The sequence below is a fragment of the Silurus meridionalis genome, chromosome 29, assembly GCF_014805685.1.
Source record: "Silurus meridionalis isolate SWU-2019-XX chromosome 29, ASM1480568v1, whole genome shotgun sequence".
Taxonomy (NCBI): Eukaryota; Metazoa; Chordata; class Actinopteri; order Siluriformes; family Siluridae; genus Silurus; species Silurus meridionalis.
Genome location: NC_060912.1, coordinates 6,042,296 through 6,054,858, shown reverse-complemented (window position 1 = coordinate 6,054,858; position 12,563 = coordinate 6,042,296). Strand labels below are relative to the sequence as shown.

Sequence of the window (12,563 nt, the reverse complement as noted above, 5' to 3'; positions counted from 1 at the left end):
GTTACAAAAGCATGCGCCGAGGTGTTCCTGGGATCCCTGTGACATTCTGGAGTGGAGTCCCCGCTGTAAGGAACACTGTCTCTCCCAACTTCTGACGCGGGTCCAGGGGGCGGTGATTGGCGCCACCCGGGTTGAGGAGGCCACCACCAAGACCCAGGTGGAAATCCTTGAGGAGTATCAGGCCTTCGAGGATGTGTTCAGTGCCCAGGCCGCCACCCGTCTCCCCCCTCATCGACCTTGGGACTGCTGCATCGACCTCCTCCCCAGCGCTAAGCTACCCGCTACCCAAGGGCCGTGTGTACCCTCTGTCCGCTCCTGAACACCAGGCAATGGAGGAATACGTCCAGCAGGCTCTCCGTCAGGGATTTATCAGACACTCGTCCTCTCCAGCAGCATCAAGCTTCTTCTTCATGGGAAAGAAGTACGGAGGTCTTCGTCCCTGCATCGACTATCGACAGCTGAACGCTCAGATCGCACCTCTTCCGTACCCACTTCCACTCGTGCCTGCTGCTCTGGAGGACCTGAGGGAGGCGAGGGAAAAACTGCCTTCATCACACTCTCGGGGCACTATGAATACCGGGTTATGCCGTATGGTCTTTTTATCTCTCCAGCCGTCTTCCAGGGGTTCATGAACGAGGTACTGCGGCCCTATCTTCAGAGGTTCATAATGGTCTACATAGATGACATCTTAATCTATTCACGGAACCTGGAGGAACACCTGGGACACGTGCGCGCCGTCCTGAAAGTGCTCCGTTCTCACCGACTCCACCTAAACCTCTCGAAGTGCGAGTTCCACCGCCCATCAATCCACTTCCTGGGTTACATCATCAGTGCCAAGGGGATCCAGATGGACGAGATGAAGGTGAAGGCGGTGAGAGAGTGGCCCGTTCCAGAATCGATTAAGGAGCTCCAGCGTTTCCTGGGCTTTGCAAACTACTACCACCGCTTCATCCAGGGATACAGCCAGATAACAGCCCCCCTCACCTCGCTCCTTAGGGGTAAGGCTCAAACCTTAAAATCGACTCAGCAGGAGGCTCAGCAGCCTTTTACGAGCTCCGCTGGCGTTTCTGTAGCGCTCCTGTTCTGCGTCACCCAGACCCCCAGGAGCCCTTTGTGGTTGAGGTCGACGCCTCCTCAACCGGGGTGGGGGCCACTCTCTCCCAGCGATCAGGAACCCCGGCACAGCTCCACCCATGTGCCTTCTTCTCCCACAAGCACTCTGCTGCCGAACAAAGCAAAACAAAACAATCGCAAGGTCCTGGCAATCAAGCTGGCCCTGCACGAGTGGAGACACTGGCTGGAGGGAGCAGAGCATCCATTCACAGTGGTCACCGATCACAAGAACCTCCAGTATCTACGGGAGGCACGGAGACTCAACCCACGACAGGCACGCTGGGCCCTCTTTTTCATCAGGTTCCGGTTTCACATCACTTACTGTGCAGGTTCCCTGAACGGCAAGGCCGATGCTCTATCTCGGCTGTACGGGCCGGACGAACCCAGCGACCCGGAACCAATCATTCCTCCCGCACTCATCCTGGGGCCCATCGTTTGGGATATCGACCGAGAAATGCGCACGGCATCCCTCCACGAGGTCACGCCTGTGGGGTGTCTGGAAGGATGTGTCTTCGTCCCGTCCTCCTGCAGACGCAGTCTCATCAGGTCAGTCTACGAAGGACCTGGAACGGGTCACCCAGGTGAGAAGCGGACGGTCCAGCTTATCCAAGCACGCTACTGGTGGACAGGTATGACAGAGGAGGTTACACGGTATGTCCAAGAATGTCCCAGCTGCGCCGTATACAACGTCCCGCGCCACCTGCCCGTGGGCAAGCTGATGCCGCTCCCCGTCCCTCAGTGCCCATGGTCTCACCTGGGCATCGACTTTGTGACAGATCTGCCCCGGTCGGAGGGGAACACTTGCATCCTGGTGGTGGTGGACCGTTTCTCCTGGCCTGCCGCTTTGTGCCCCTGAAGAGCCTGCCTACCGCCCGCGAGACAGCGGAAGCACTGTTCCATCACGTCTTCCTGATCTGCAGAGAGAGTTGTTATTTCAATAGCGGTAATATGAAAAGACCCAGGCAGATCCTGCAAAAATGTGAATAATTTTAACAAAAGAGAGATCATACAATATGCATGTTATTTTATATTTAGTATTGTCCTGACTAAGATATTTGACATCAACGATATTTCCACATGGTCCACAAGTCAAAACATGCCTAAAATTATTAAAATAGCTATCTTTATGAACCTTAATGGTTTATAAAGGTCTGAATGGTTATAAATGGTTATATAGATGATCTAAGATTGTTCTTTTGTTTTGTGACGGTTGTTCACGAGTCCCTTTTCTGTTCTGAATAGTTAAACTTGAGCACTTTTTTTCAGACAAATCCTACAAAAGGTGGGTAATTATTTACAGAATTATCATTTTGGGGTGAACTAACCCTTTCACTGTTCAAACTTTTGAAGGGGGTTATTTTAATAATTTCTGCCATTTTTTTGTGTCATGGACTATATATAAACATCTATGTAAAATATATTACCCAGGACAGTATTAAATAAAAACTAACATGCATGTTGTATGATCTTTCTAATTGTCGTCATGTGACTGTACAAAATACTGCACGTTTTAACTTCAAAACTACATTTAACAACATACATGCGCAGTCACTATAAAATGTGCTTCACATGTTTAAAACACGTACCTTAGTCAGCTTGATGTCCTCTGTAGTATCTTCAGATTCTTGTAGTGAAAAAGTGCGTTATTATCCTAAACATTTCCCAGAGGAACAGCCTGAAACTCATTCAAACCATGTGGACGGGGCTACTTTAGCCCCAATTTTGAATTTGTGTCAGTATGCACACTGAGCTCTTTTTGGGACATGGGAGCGGCACTGAGCCCTCCTGGGGACGCTGGAGCGGAACTGAGCTCACCTGGAGACCCTGGAGTGGAACTGAGCTCCAAGATGCTCTGAGATGTGGCGTCGCCTTCAGGGGAAATCTGTGAAGTGGCGTCGCCTTCAGGGAGACTGGGGGCGAGCCGTCGCCTTTGGTGGAGCCCCGGGGGCAGTGGTTTGACTTCCCCTTCGCAGTCCTGGAGCTGATTTGAGAGCTCTGGGGACCCCTTGGGTGAAGAGGTGCTCTCCTGGAAGCTCTGGGATAAGGTTGTGCTCTCCTGGAGACTCTGGAGTGAAGCTGTGCTCTCTGGGAAACTCTGGAGCAAAGCTGTGCTCTCTGGGAAGCTCTGGAGCAAAGCTGTGCTCTCTAGGAAGCTCTGAGCAGGTTGGAGAGCTCCTGGAAACCCTGGTGCGGAACGGCGCTCTTGGAAACAGGGGAGAGGTGATGGAGATCCGCCGTGATCATTCCAAGTTCCCTGGTGAGAAGCTGGATGAATCGGGCTTATGAGCCGAACTTGCCTCCAGTCGCGTCCCACAACTCACTGGCAAGAGAGAGTGTTTCTCCAGACAGCAGAGAGATATGGAACGCGATCTTTGCTCTTTCAGAGGGGTAGAAAGACGAGTTCAACCCCATTTAGCCATCCACACTCCGTAAAAACACGCCCCACTTAGCCCTGTTGCCAGAGAAGAGAGTCGGGAACTCCATGACGTCATAATGGGGGCGTGGCACGGCCGAGAAATGGCTGCAAGTTTCTGGGTTTTCCCGGAGGCGGAGCTTGGCCAGCGCTTAATCACGGTGACCACGGTGGTAATCTGATTTTTTTTCTCTCTTTTTGGAAAAGTACTTCTCCGTGTTCTTTCTCTCTCTCTCTTTTTTTTCTTTTTTCTATATGGAAAGGTCTTCCTCCTTTTTCTTTTGTGTCCCTTTCGGGGGTCCTTTATTCTGTCATGCGGGTACGGAGGCGGAAGCCGAAGCAAAACTTAGCGGCAAATAAACTTTAATTAAAAAAACACAAAAAACAAGCAAGATGGAGCCAACACAAATACCGGCTGCAAAAAGGGATAATCCGGTGGTGCGCTCACAGTGCGACCCACAACAGTTCAGAGTCAGCAGGATAATCCAAATATCGGAATCCGGGAAAAAAGGAAAGGATAATCCCAGGTGCGTCTGGAAAGAGACACAGTCTACCCGAAGAGAGAGAGGGAGAGTCCGAGTGAGACGATTTGTAGCGGGGATGAGCCTATGCGGACACACGGTAAGAACTAAGTGAACACGCAGGACCACCGACAGCATACATCCATAACAGTTTGGTTAGTGCGATGGAGAGAAGCTCCTTGCGGGCAGGGCACGCATGAGAGAAGGAGCGGGGCATTCCCCGAAGCGCCGAGGTTTGACAGCCGCTAAAGGGGGCGTGGCAGGGGGATCCCTGACAGTTGGTTGACACTATTGATGTTTTTAAGTGCAGGTTGCAGGTTGTTTTTTTGTTTTATTTTATTGCTTTCATTTATTTGATGATTTTATTCAAAGAAGCTATTTATTTTGAGTTCTTTACTGTTCTTTACTGTTTAAAATTCCATACTGGACCAATGCCTTATTTTTAATTTAAAAAAAATAAGTTTGTAGTTTTTCAGATTTGAGTTCTGTGTACTTTTTTAAACATTATATTGTATTATATTTCATTAGATTTTTGGATATTGTAGGAATTGTTACTGAAAAAATATGAACCAAAAAACCTAAATTATTAACTTTTTGTTTACTGGGACATGGGCAAATACCAAATTTTAATTTATAATAATTAAGGGTGAAAAACAGTTTTAACCTTCATATGATTAACTGTCTTCAATGGTAATAAAAACACTGACTTAATGATTACAAGAATAATCTGTAAATATTAGATATCATTCTATGTAAAAATACAAATTACTCTGTGAAAATACAGCTTATTTCTTTTAAAAAACAGAACATTTCTATAATATCAAAATACAATAAATTTTTGATAAATTTAATGACGTAACGTTAAAATACAGATAATATATGTAAAACAACAGGCATTTTGTTGTAAATTGAAAAAAAAGGTAAATTTCTATAAAAAAAAATACAGACATTTAACTGTAAAAACCTTTTTTTTTTTTTTTTACAGTGCACCTAACCCTGCACATTGAAGAATGATGCCAAACGTGTACCCAGAGGCGTCAAAAAGTGGCGCCATAAGATCCCGATGAATATTTACGATGTTAGTCTGTAAGGTAAACAGGGAGTCTTATCTGGCTCACACATCTCCGGCTAGTATATCCTCTTGTCTAAACAGGAAACAACTTTAGGTCAGCTTTCGCTCCTCTGTGTGTATATATACGTTCTGCTGCCTGCAATAACCCGAAGAAGAACATTTGCTGTGTGCGGTGTGATTCTTCCCTGATCAGAAAGGCACTACGGGCATCGCAGGTCGTATGAAAAACCTCTCCAAGAATTAAGTTTCGTTTGGGCATGATAAAAATCTAACAGGTTTTTTTTGTTTTTAAGACTACTTAATGTTGATTGATGTAATGTGATTTTCTGTCCAATACATATACAAGATTACTTCAGTTTGCCTTTGTATCAAGGTGAAGGTCATAGTGACTTTTGGGTTGCTGGGTTAAAAAAGAACAGATACTCATGTTTTAAAATAATACTGTCAGGATCTCCCGGGCACACTGTGCGCACTTCTGGTTTCGCGGCATGCCCTTCCGGTTTCGCGGCGCGCACTTCCGGTTCCACGATGAGCACTTCCGGGTCGGCGGCCATCTTGCCATTTTTCCCGTGCCTCCCGGTATATAAGGACAACCAAGACTTTAGCTCCTGGCCAGATTACCTTACCAGCTCCATAGCCCCTGAGATTATTCTTGCCTCCCTGCCTGTTCCTGTTCCTGTTCCTGTCCCTGTCCCTGTCCCTGTTCCTGATCTCTGTTCTGCACTGCCTCTGCCCTGGTTTGAACCCTGGACTGTTATTGGTTTGTGATTCTGCTTTGCCCTTCTTTGTTCTGTTTGCCAATTTATGGATTTTTTTGACTGTTTTTTGGATTTTTGTCTTCTCTGCATCACCCTGTTTGCCTGTGTTTTCGACCCTGGACTGTTTTTGGACTTTGTTTTTGCCTTTGCCCTTTGCTATACTTGATATATTAAATTCAGTTTTTCCATAACCTTGTGTGGATCCTGCATTTGGGTCCTCCCGTCCAGTCATTCTGCACCTACCGCTGCACCCGTGCTCCCTGACAGAATAATCTGGCGCAAATATGGACCGAGCTGAAGTTTTGAAGCATTGGGCTAGTTCCACTATAGACCAACAATTCAGGGACCCTACCAAAATGGTGGACATTCTAAAGCTTAGCCCCCAGCAGAAAGATGAGTATTTCCGGGTGCGTCATGAACAATCAGTGGCAAACCAAATAGTATTGAACAACCCCCTGAAACGTCTGTCTCTCCGGCCCCTGAGCTCTGCTGGGAGCGCTGCCCAACCTCAGCCTTCCTGCCTGACTAGGGACGTCAACCAGCTCTTCTGCTCTGCCGAGCATGCCCCCAAGCCTGTCTGCCCTGCCAAGGTCGCTGCTCCGCTCCAGAGTCTCGCTGAGGTCACCGCTCCGCTTCAGAGTCCTGCCGAGGGCGCAATCTTGGCTGATGACGTTGCTCCACCCCCAGGTTTTTCTGACAACATAGTCCAGACCTCCGCAGAGGTCGTCGCTCCGCCTCAGACCTCTGCAGAGGGCTTTGCTCCGCCTCAGACCTCAGATTTCCTGATAAGCGTCAGTGGATACATCGGAACACAGTCATCCCTATTCCCCACCGAGCGAGCCAATATCAAATCAAAAATCAAATCAAATCAAATTTTATTCATCACATACACATACATACAGAGTACGACATGCAGTGAAATGCTTTATACGACGGTCTGGCAAGAGGGGAATAGGGTAGGGGGAAAGAAAAAAGCAGATAAATAAAGTATAAAAACTATATAAAATAAAATATAAGGTATAAGGATATACAAAAATAGGTATGTAAACAAAGAGAAAAAAATGTATATACAAAGAAAATCCTTATGGCAGTAGACAGTGAAACAGTAAACAATGTGTACCAAAGTGTAAACAATAGACAATTTTAGTGGTGGGTTGTCCATAAAGTGTCCGTGTGCAGTATGGAGTGGTTTAAAGAGTCCATAAAGTGTCCGTGTGCGGTATGGTGTGGTGTAAGGGTCCGTAAGTGTCCATGTGCGGTATAGAGTGACCATAAAGTGTCCGTGTGCAGAATGTTGTGGTATAAAATAAATAAATATAAAGTGCACTTTGCTGTGCAAGTCCAGAGTTTAAAGTGACGTGGTGCGAGAGGTGAGGTATGTTCAGAGAAGAAGTGTGATGATGGAGAGAGTGGACCAGCTTTTAGATCCTGGGTGTTTCCTGGTTTAAACACCGAATGGCCTGCGGGAAGAAGCTCCTCCTCATTCTCTCTGTGTTCGCTTTCAGGGAGCGGAAGCGTTTCCCTGAACGCAACAGAGAGAAGGGTCCATTGTTGGGATGGCTGAGGTCCTTCACAATCTTCCTGGCTCTGGTCCAGCACCGTGTGTGGTAGATGTCCTGCAGGTCAGGGAGCTCGGTGTGGATGGTACGTTCAGCTGAACGCACCACCCTCTGGAGGGCTCGTCTGTCCTGCATGGTGCTGTTCCCGAACCAGGAAGTGATGCTACCCGTCAGAACGCTCTCAATGGTGCAGGTGTAGAAAGTCTTTAGCACCTGAGAGGGTAGTTTAAAGTCCCTTAAGCGTCTCAGATGGTACAGACGCTGCCGGGCCTTCTTCACCAGGGTGTTAGTGTGACAGGACCAAGACAGGTCCTGTGTGATGTGAACACCCAAGTACCGGAAACTGTCCACTCTTTCCACTGGAGTCCCGCAGATGTTTAGTGGTTGGTATGACCGCTCCCGCTTTGTGCTGAAGTCCACGATCAACTCCTTAGTTTTGCTGACGTTCAAGAGAAGGTTGTTCTTCTGGCACCACCTCCTGTAGGTAGGCCGTCTCGTCATTGTTGTTGATCAGGCCCACCACAACAGTGTCGTCAGCAAACTTGATGATGGTGGTGGAGTTGGATGTGGCCACACAGTCATATGTGTACAGCGAGTACAGCAGGGGGCTCAGAACACAACCCTGGGGAGCTCCAGTGCTGAGGGTGAGTGTGGATGAGATGTGTTTTCCCACCCGTACGGCTTGTGGTCTGTCTGTCAGGAAGTTAGAGATCCATTGACACAGCGGCTGGCTGAGTCCCAGGACCTCTAACTTAGAGGTGAGTGTGGAGGGAATTATGGTGTTAAACGCTGAACTGTAGTCCACGAACAACATCTTTGCACAATTTTCGTTTCTTTGGTCCAGGTGGCTCATTGTGGTGTGGAGGAGATGAGCAATGGCGTCCTCAGTAGAGCGGTTCTGACGGTACACAAACTGTAATGGGTCCAGTGTGTCTGGTTGATGCAGTGATGAAGTCTCTGACCAGTCTCTCAAAGCACTTCATCACTACTGAGGTCAAGGCTACAGGGCGGTAGTCATTTAGGCAGGCGGGCTGGGGTTTCTTCCTGTTTAAAACATGAGGGGACGACAGACTGTTCCAGTGAGAGGTTGAATATCTCAGTGAACACCGGCGCTAGCTGGTCAGCGCAGGCTTTCAGAACCCGACCTGTGATGCCGTCTGGTCCTGCTACCTTCCTGGTATTCATTCTCTTGAATGCCCTCCTCACGTCGATTTTGGCTTGTATGCCAATTTCATTGGGCAGTTCATGGGGATGTTTGGGATGACAAAGACGGATCTCCACTACAGCCCCCTCGATTCTGACAGGGCTCCGTTCCAGTGTTCCCCCGAGCACTTCACTCCAGAGTTCCTCCGAGGGTGCCGCTCCACCTCAGTGTTCCGCCGAGGGTGCTGCTCCACTCCTGTACTCTGCCAAAGGGTGGCGTCCTGCTTCGAGTTTCCGATGAGAACGCACCGCTGCCCGGCCACGAAACGGACGTCGTCCTGCCGGCTGCCCGTGAAAGGGCCATCGTTTGGCTGCCTGGCTGCGGAAGGGACGTTGTACCGCCACATGCCTGCGAAAGGGAAGTTGTACCGCCAGCCAACCATGAAAGTGACAATGTACCGCCCCCTGGCCGCGAAAGGGACGCTGTACTGCTGCCTGGCCGCGAATGGGATGTTGCACCGCCGCATGGCCGCGAAAGGGACGTTGCACCGCCGCCTGGCCGTGAAGGCGACTTCTCGCCTGCAAGTCTCCAGACCTCCGTGGTGGGCATCACTCTGCTCCAGACCTCCATTGTGGGCGTCGCTCCTCTCCAGACCTCTGTGGTGGGTGTTGCTCCGCTCCCGACCTCCATGGTGGGCGCCACTCTGCTCCAGACCTCCGTGGTGGGCATCGGTCTGCTCCAGACCTTCGCAGTGGGCGTCAATCTGCTTCGGGTCCTTCCCGGATTTCCCCTGTCCGCAGCAAAGCTGACTGGCCCTCCTTCGACCAAACCCCGCCCCAAAACACAACAAATTAATGCACTCTACACATGGACAGGCAAGGAAAGAATGATGCATAAGCATTGAATTGATTGAGGAAGAATGTGATGAAATGCATGGGACAACAGTCTTAGGCAAAGTCTTTGAATTTTGGGAAATGCTTGTGTATGCCACTAGAGTTGTTAAAAGACAACACGGCTGATGGTATGGAATCGATCGGAGCTGAGATCAGGCGCTGGCGAGTTTGCATGCTTTACTTTAATCAAAATTACCAGTAAGACAAGGCTGAAATGGACAGCAAAGTCAGTTTACAGCTTTGATCTGCCACTGAAGCTCTTGGTGAGCCTGCTCCAGCTGATAAGTGTTCTTCCGGCAGGGGAAACATGCCACTATGCGCTGCGAATTCAATTCGTTTTGCGCCTATGGAAAAAGAAGTGGCAAGAAGTCTTCCATGCCAGTGTCAGTGCCTAGTTTTAAGAATGATCTGCTCCAAATCATAACTAATTAGCTGATAAGATGAATTTGTTTCTTTTTTTTTGTCACTCAGGTAAGGTCAGACATGTTATGCAGGTCATTCAAAGAATTTCTTCAGAATATTTGGGATGTGAGGTATTCAGGTGAGGCAGAAAAATCTAACATGATGACTTTTTAATAAGACTTAATGTAATGCCCAAGTGGTCAAGGTGTTGGTTTTCAAATCTAACAAGGTTTCCTTGTGCAGCATGAAAGACCTCTTACCATGTGTCAACTCCAGAGTGTCAATAGAGCAGTTGCTATTGCTTCTTCTACTGAGCTCATTTTTGTAATTATATTCAGGGATTAAATGGGGCAGAGACCTGCTGCTGCGATGGCCAAGAGGTTAAGTGGATGTGAAATTCAAAGAGGTTTTCCTGTTTTAGCGCAGTGTGAAAGGTGCTTGCAAAAACTGTTTTGCGTCTCATGACATTTGGACTGAGAGCTTGCCGCCCAGTTTGACAAACCAGAGTTTTTTGCCATGTGTTTTTACGTGACCACACGGCAGAGACTCAGCGAATACCAGTGGCTTAACAGATTCGGAGGCGTCACCAAAGATGAACACAATCCTTTGTCATCTCAGCACGTAAAAGGTGCCCACGCCCAACGTGGGGCTCGAACCCACGACCCTGAGATTAAGAGTCTCATGCTCTACCGACTGAGCTAGCCGGGCTCGTTGACTGGGCCGCCCTGTTTCATGAAAGCACTTGCACATGGGCCGTGCTCAAACCACCTGCTGGCAACCGTTTGGCGAGTTACGGACCATCAGCGCCGCGGTGGCTTTTTTAGTCCACCAAATGAAACGCTGCAGGCAGGTCTCTGTGGCGCAATCGGTTAGCGCGTTCGGCTGTTAACCGAAAGGTTGGTGGTTCGAGCCCACCCAGGGACGTGTTGGTTTTTGTTAAACACCCAGCATTAAACATTAGCGCAGGACCGAGTGACTGTTGCTGGCAGGGTGGTGCATCTGGGAAAAATGATTTGAGGTTTTGTTATTGATCCAGCTCAGTTTGGTGCTTGCCAAAGTGATGTGTGATGTCTGACATTTCGACTCGGAGCTAGCGGAACTGTTTGACAAGATTTAGTTTTTTAACATGCCGACGCTTGTAGTTATGTTCCTGATGAAAAGGTCAGGGGTTTACAAAGGTCAGCAGCCGGTGCTGCGATGGCCGAGAGGTTAAGGCGTTGGACTCGAAATCCAATGGGGTCTCCCTGCGCAGGTTCGAACCCTGCTCGCAGCGTTTTAGCTTTTAAAGAATGTGGTGCATATGCTGACTTATTGCTAACTGTCCAAGAGGAAGTCAACACTGTATAACAATTATGTTGGAAACTGTGCTTAATTGTTGTCAACTCTTTACTGTGTGAAGTGGATAATGTGCAGAAGTGTTTAATGCATAGAAGAACCGTTGGAAACAAACACAATCTGGTTTATTCGAGGGGAAAGTTGTTTCGCTGAGAAGAGGAGGAAGTCCATTAGCACTCACATTACCTTTTTAGAAAACATGCTTTGTTGGGAAACCTATGAGTCTATGAACCAGCTGGTGTCTTGTGCTTTCTACAAGACCGTGAATGTACAGAAAGATCTTTTTAAAACATCTTGGACATTGCTGCCACCATGTCTTACATAATACACAAGGAACTAGATGTCACCAGGAACAATACAGTGTTCATGGAACTTTGTATTGCAAAACTCTGAGGTGTTGGACATTTCGGACAGATTTACTACAAAACCAATTTCAATAAATGGGTTAATTGCACAATCCAGTAGGTGGCAATGTGTACTCTATTCCTTACAAAGTACAGACTCATAGATAGAAGACACGGAATAAGAAGAAGAAGAAAAAGAAGCGGAAGTGCAACACTACTGGGTTTGAATCTACTCAGCACTTCAAACATTTGAGGAAATGTGTGCAAGTTGGAAAGCAAACAATATTCACTACATGCACAGGTTTGAACCTCTGTGCCAGAGTGTCTTTCAGAAAATGCAATTCCAGAATTATGAATTTGATGGCAGCAGCAAAATCTATTTTGTTTTATGCCAGTGTCAGTGCCTAGTTTTGAGAATGATCTGCTCCAAATCATAACTAATTAGCTGAAAAGGTGAACTTGTTTCTTTTTTTTTTTTGTCACTCAGGTAAGGTCAGACATGTTATGCAGGTCATTCAAAGCATTTCTTCAGAATATCTGGGATGTGAGGTATTCAGGTGAGGCAAAAAATCTAACATGATGACTTTTTAATAAGACTTAATGTAATGCCCAAGTGGTCAAGGTGTTGGTTTTCAAATCTAACAAGGTTTCCTTGTGCAGCATGAAAGACCTCTTACCATGTGTCAACTCCAGAGTGTCAATAGAGCAGTTGCTATTGCTTCTTCTACTGAGCTCATTTTTGTAATTATGTTCAGGGATTAAATGGGGCAGAGACCTGCTGCTGCGATGGCCAAGAGGTTAAGTGGATGTGAAATTCAAAGAGGTTTTTCCTGTTTTAGCGCAGTGTGAAAGGTGCTTGCAAAAACTGTTTTGCGTCTCATGACATTTGGACTGAGAGCTTGCCCAGTTTGACAAACCAGAGTTTTTGCCATGTGTTTTACGTGACCACACGGCAGAGACTCAGCGAATACCAGTGGCTTAACAGATTCGGAGGCGTCACCAAAGATGA

General features: G+C 47.6%; 3 non-coding genes across 3 annotated transcripts; 2 read left to right on the top strand and 1 right to left on the bottom strand.

The window, feature by feature from the left end:
* Positions 1 to 10,510: 10,510 nt before the first annotated feature.
* trnak-cuu lies at positions 10,511 to 10,583 on the bottom strand. The gene has a single exon. It is a non-coding gene; the product is annotated as a tRNA-Lys (tRNA).
* A 142-nt stretch (positions 10,584 to 10,725) lies between these two features.
* Positions 10,726 to 10,799, top strand: trnan-guu. The gene has a single exon. It is a non-coding gene; the product is annotated as a tRNA-Asn (tRNA).
* A 267-nt stretch (positions 10,800 to 11,066) lies between these two features.
* Positions 11,067 to 11,148, top strand: trnas-cga. The gene has a single exon. It is a non-coding gene; the product is annotated as a tRNA-Ser (tRNA).
* The last annotated feature ends 1,415 nt before the right edge of the window (positions 11,149 to 12,563 follow it).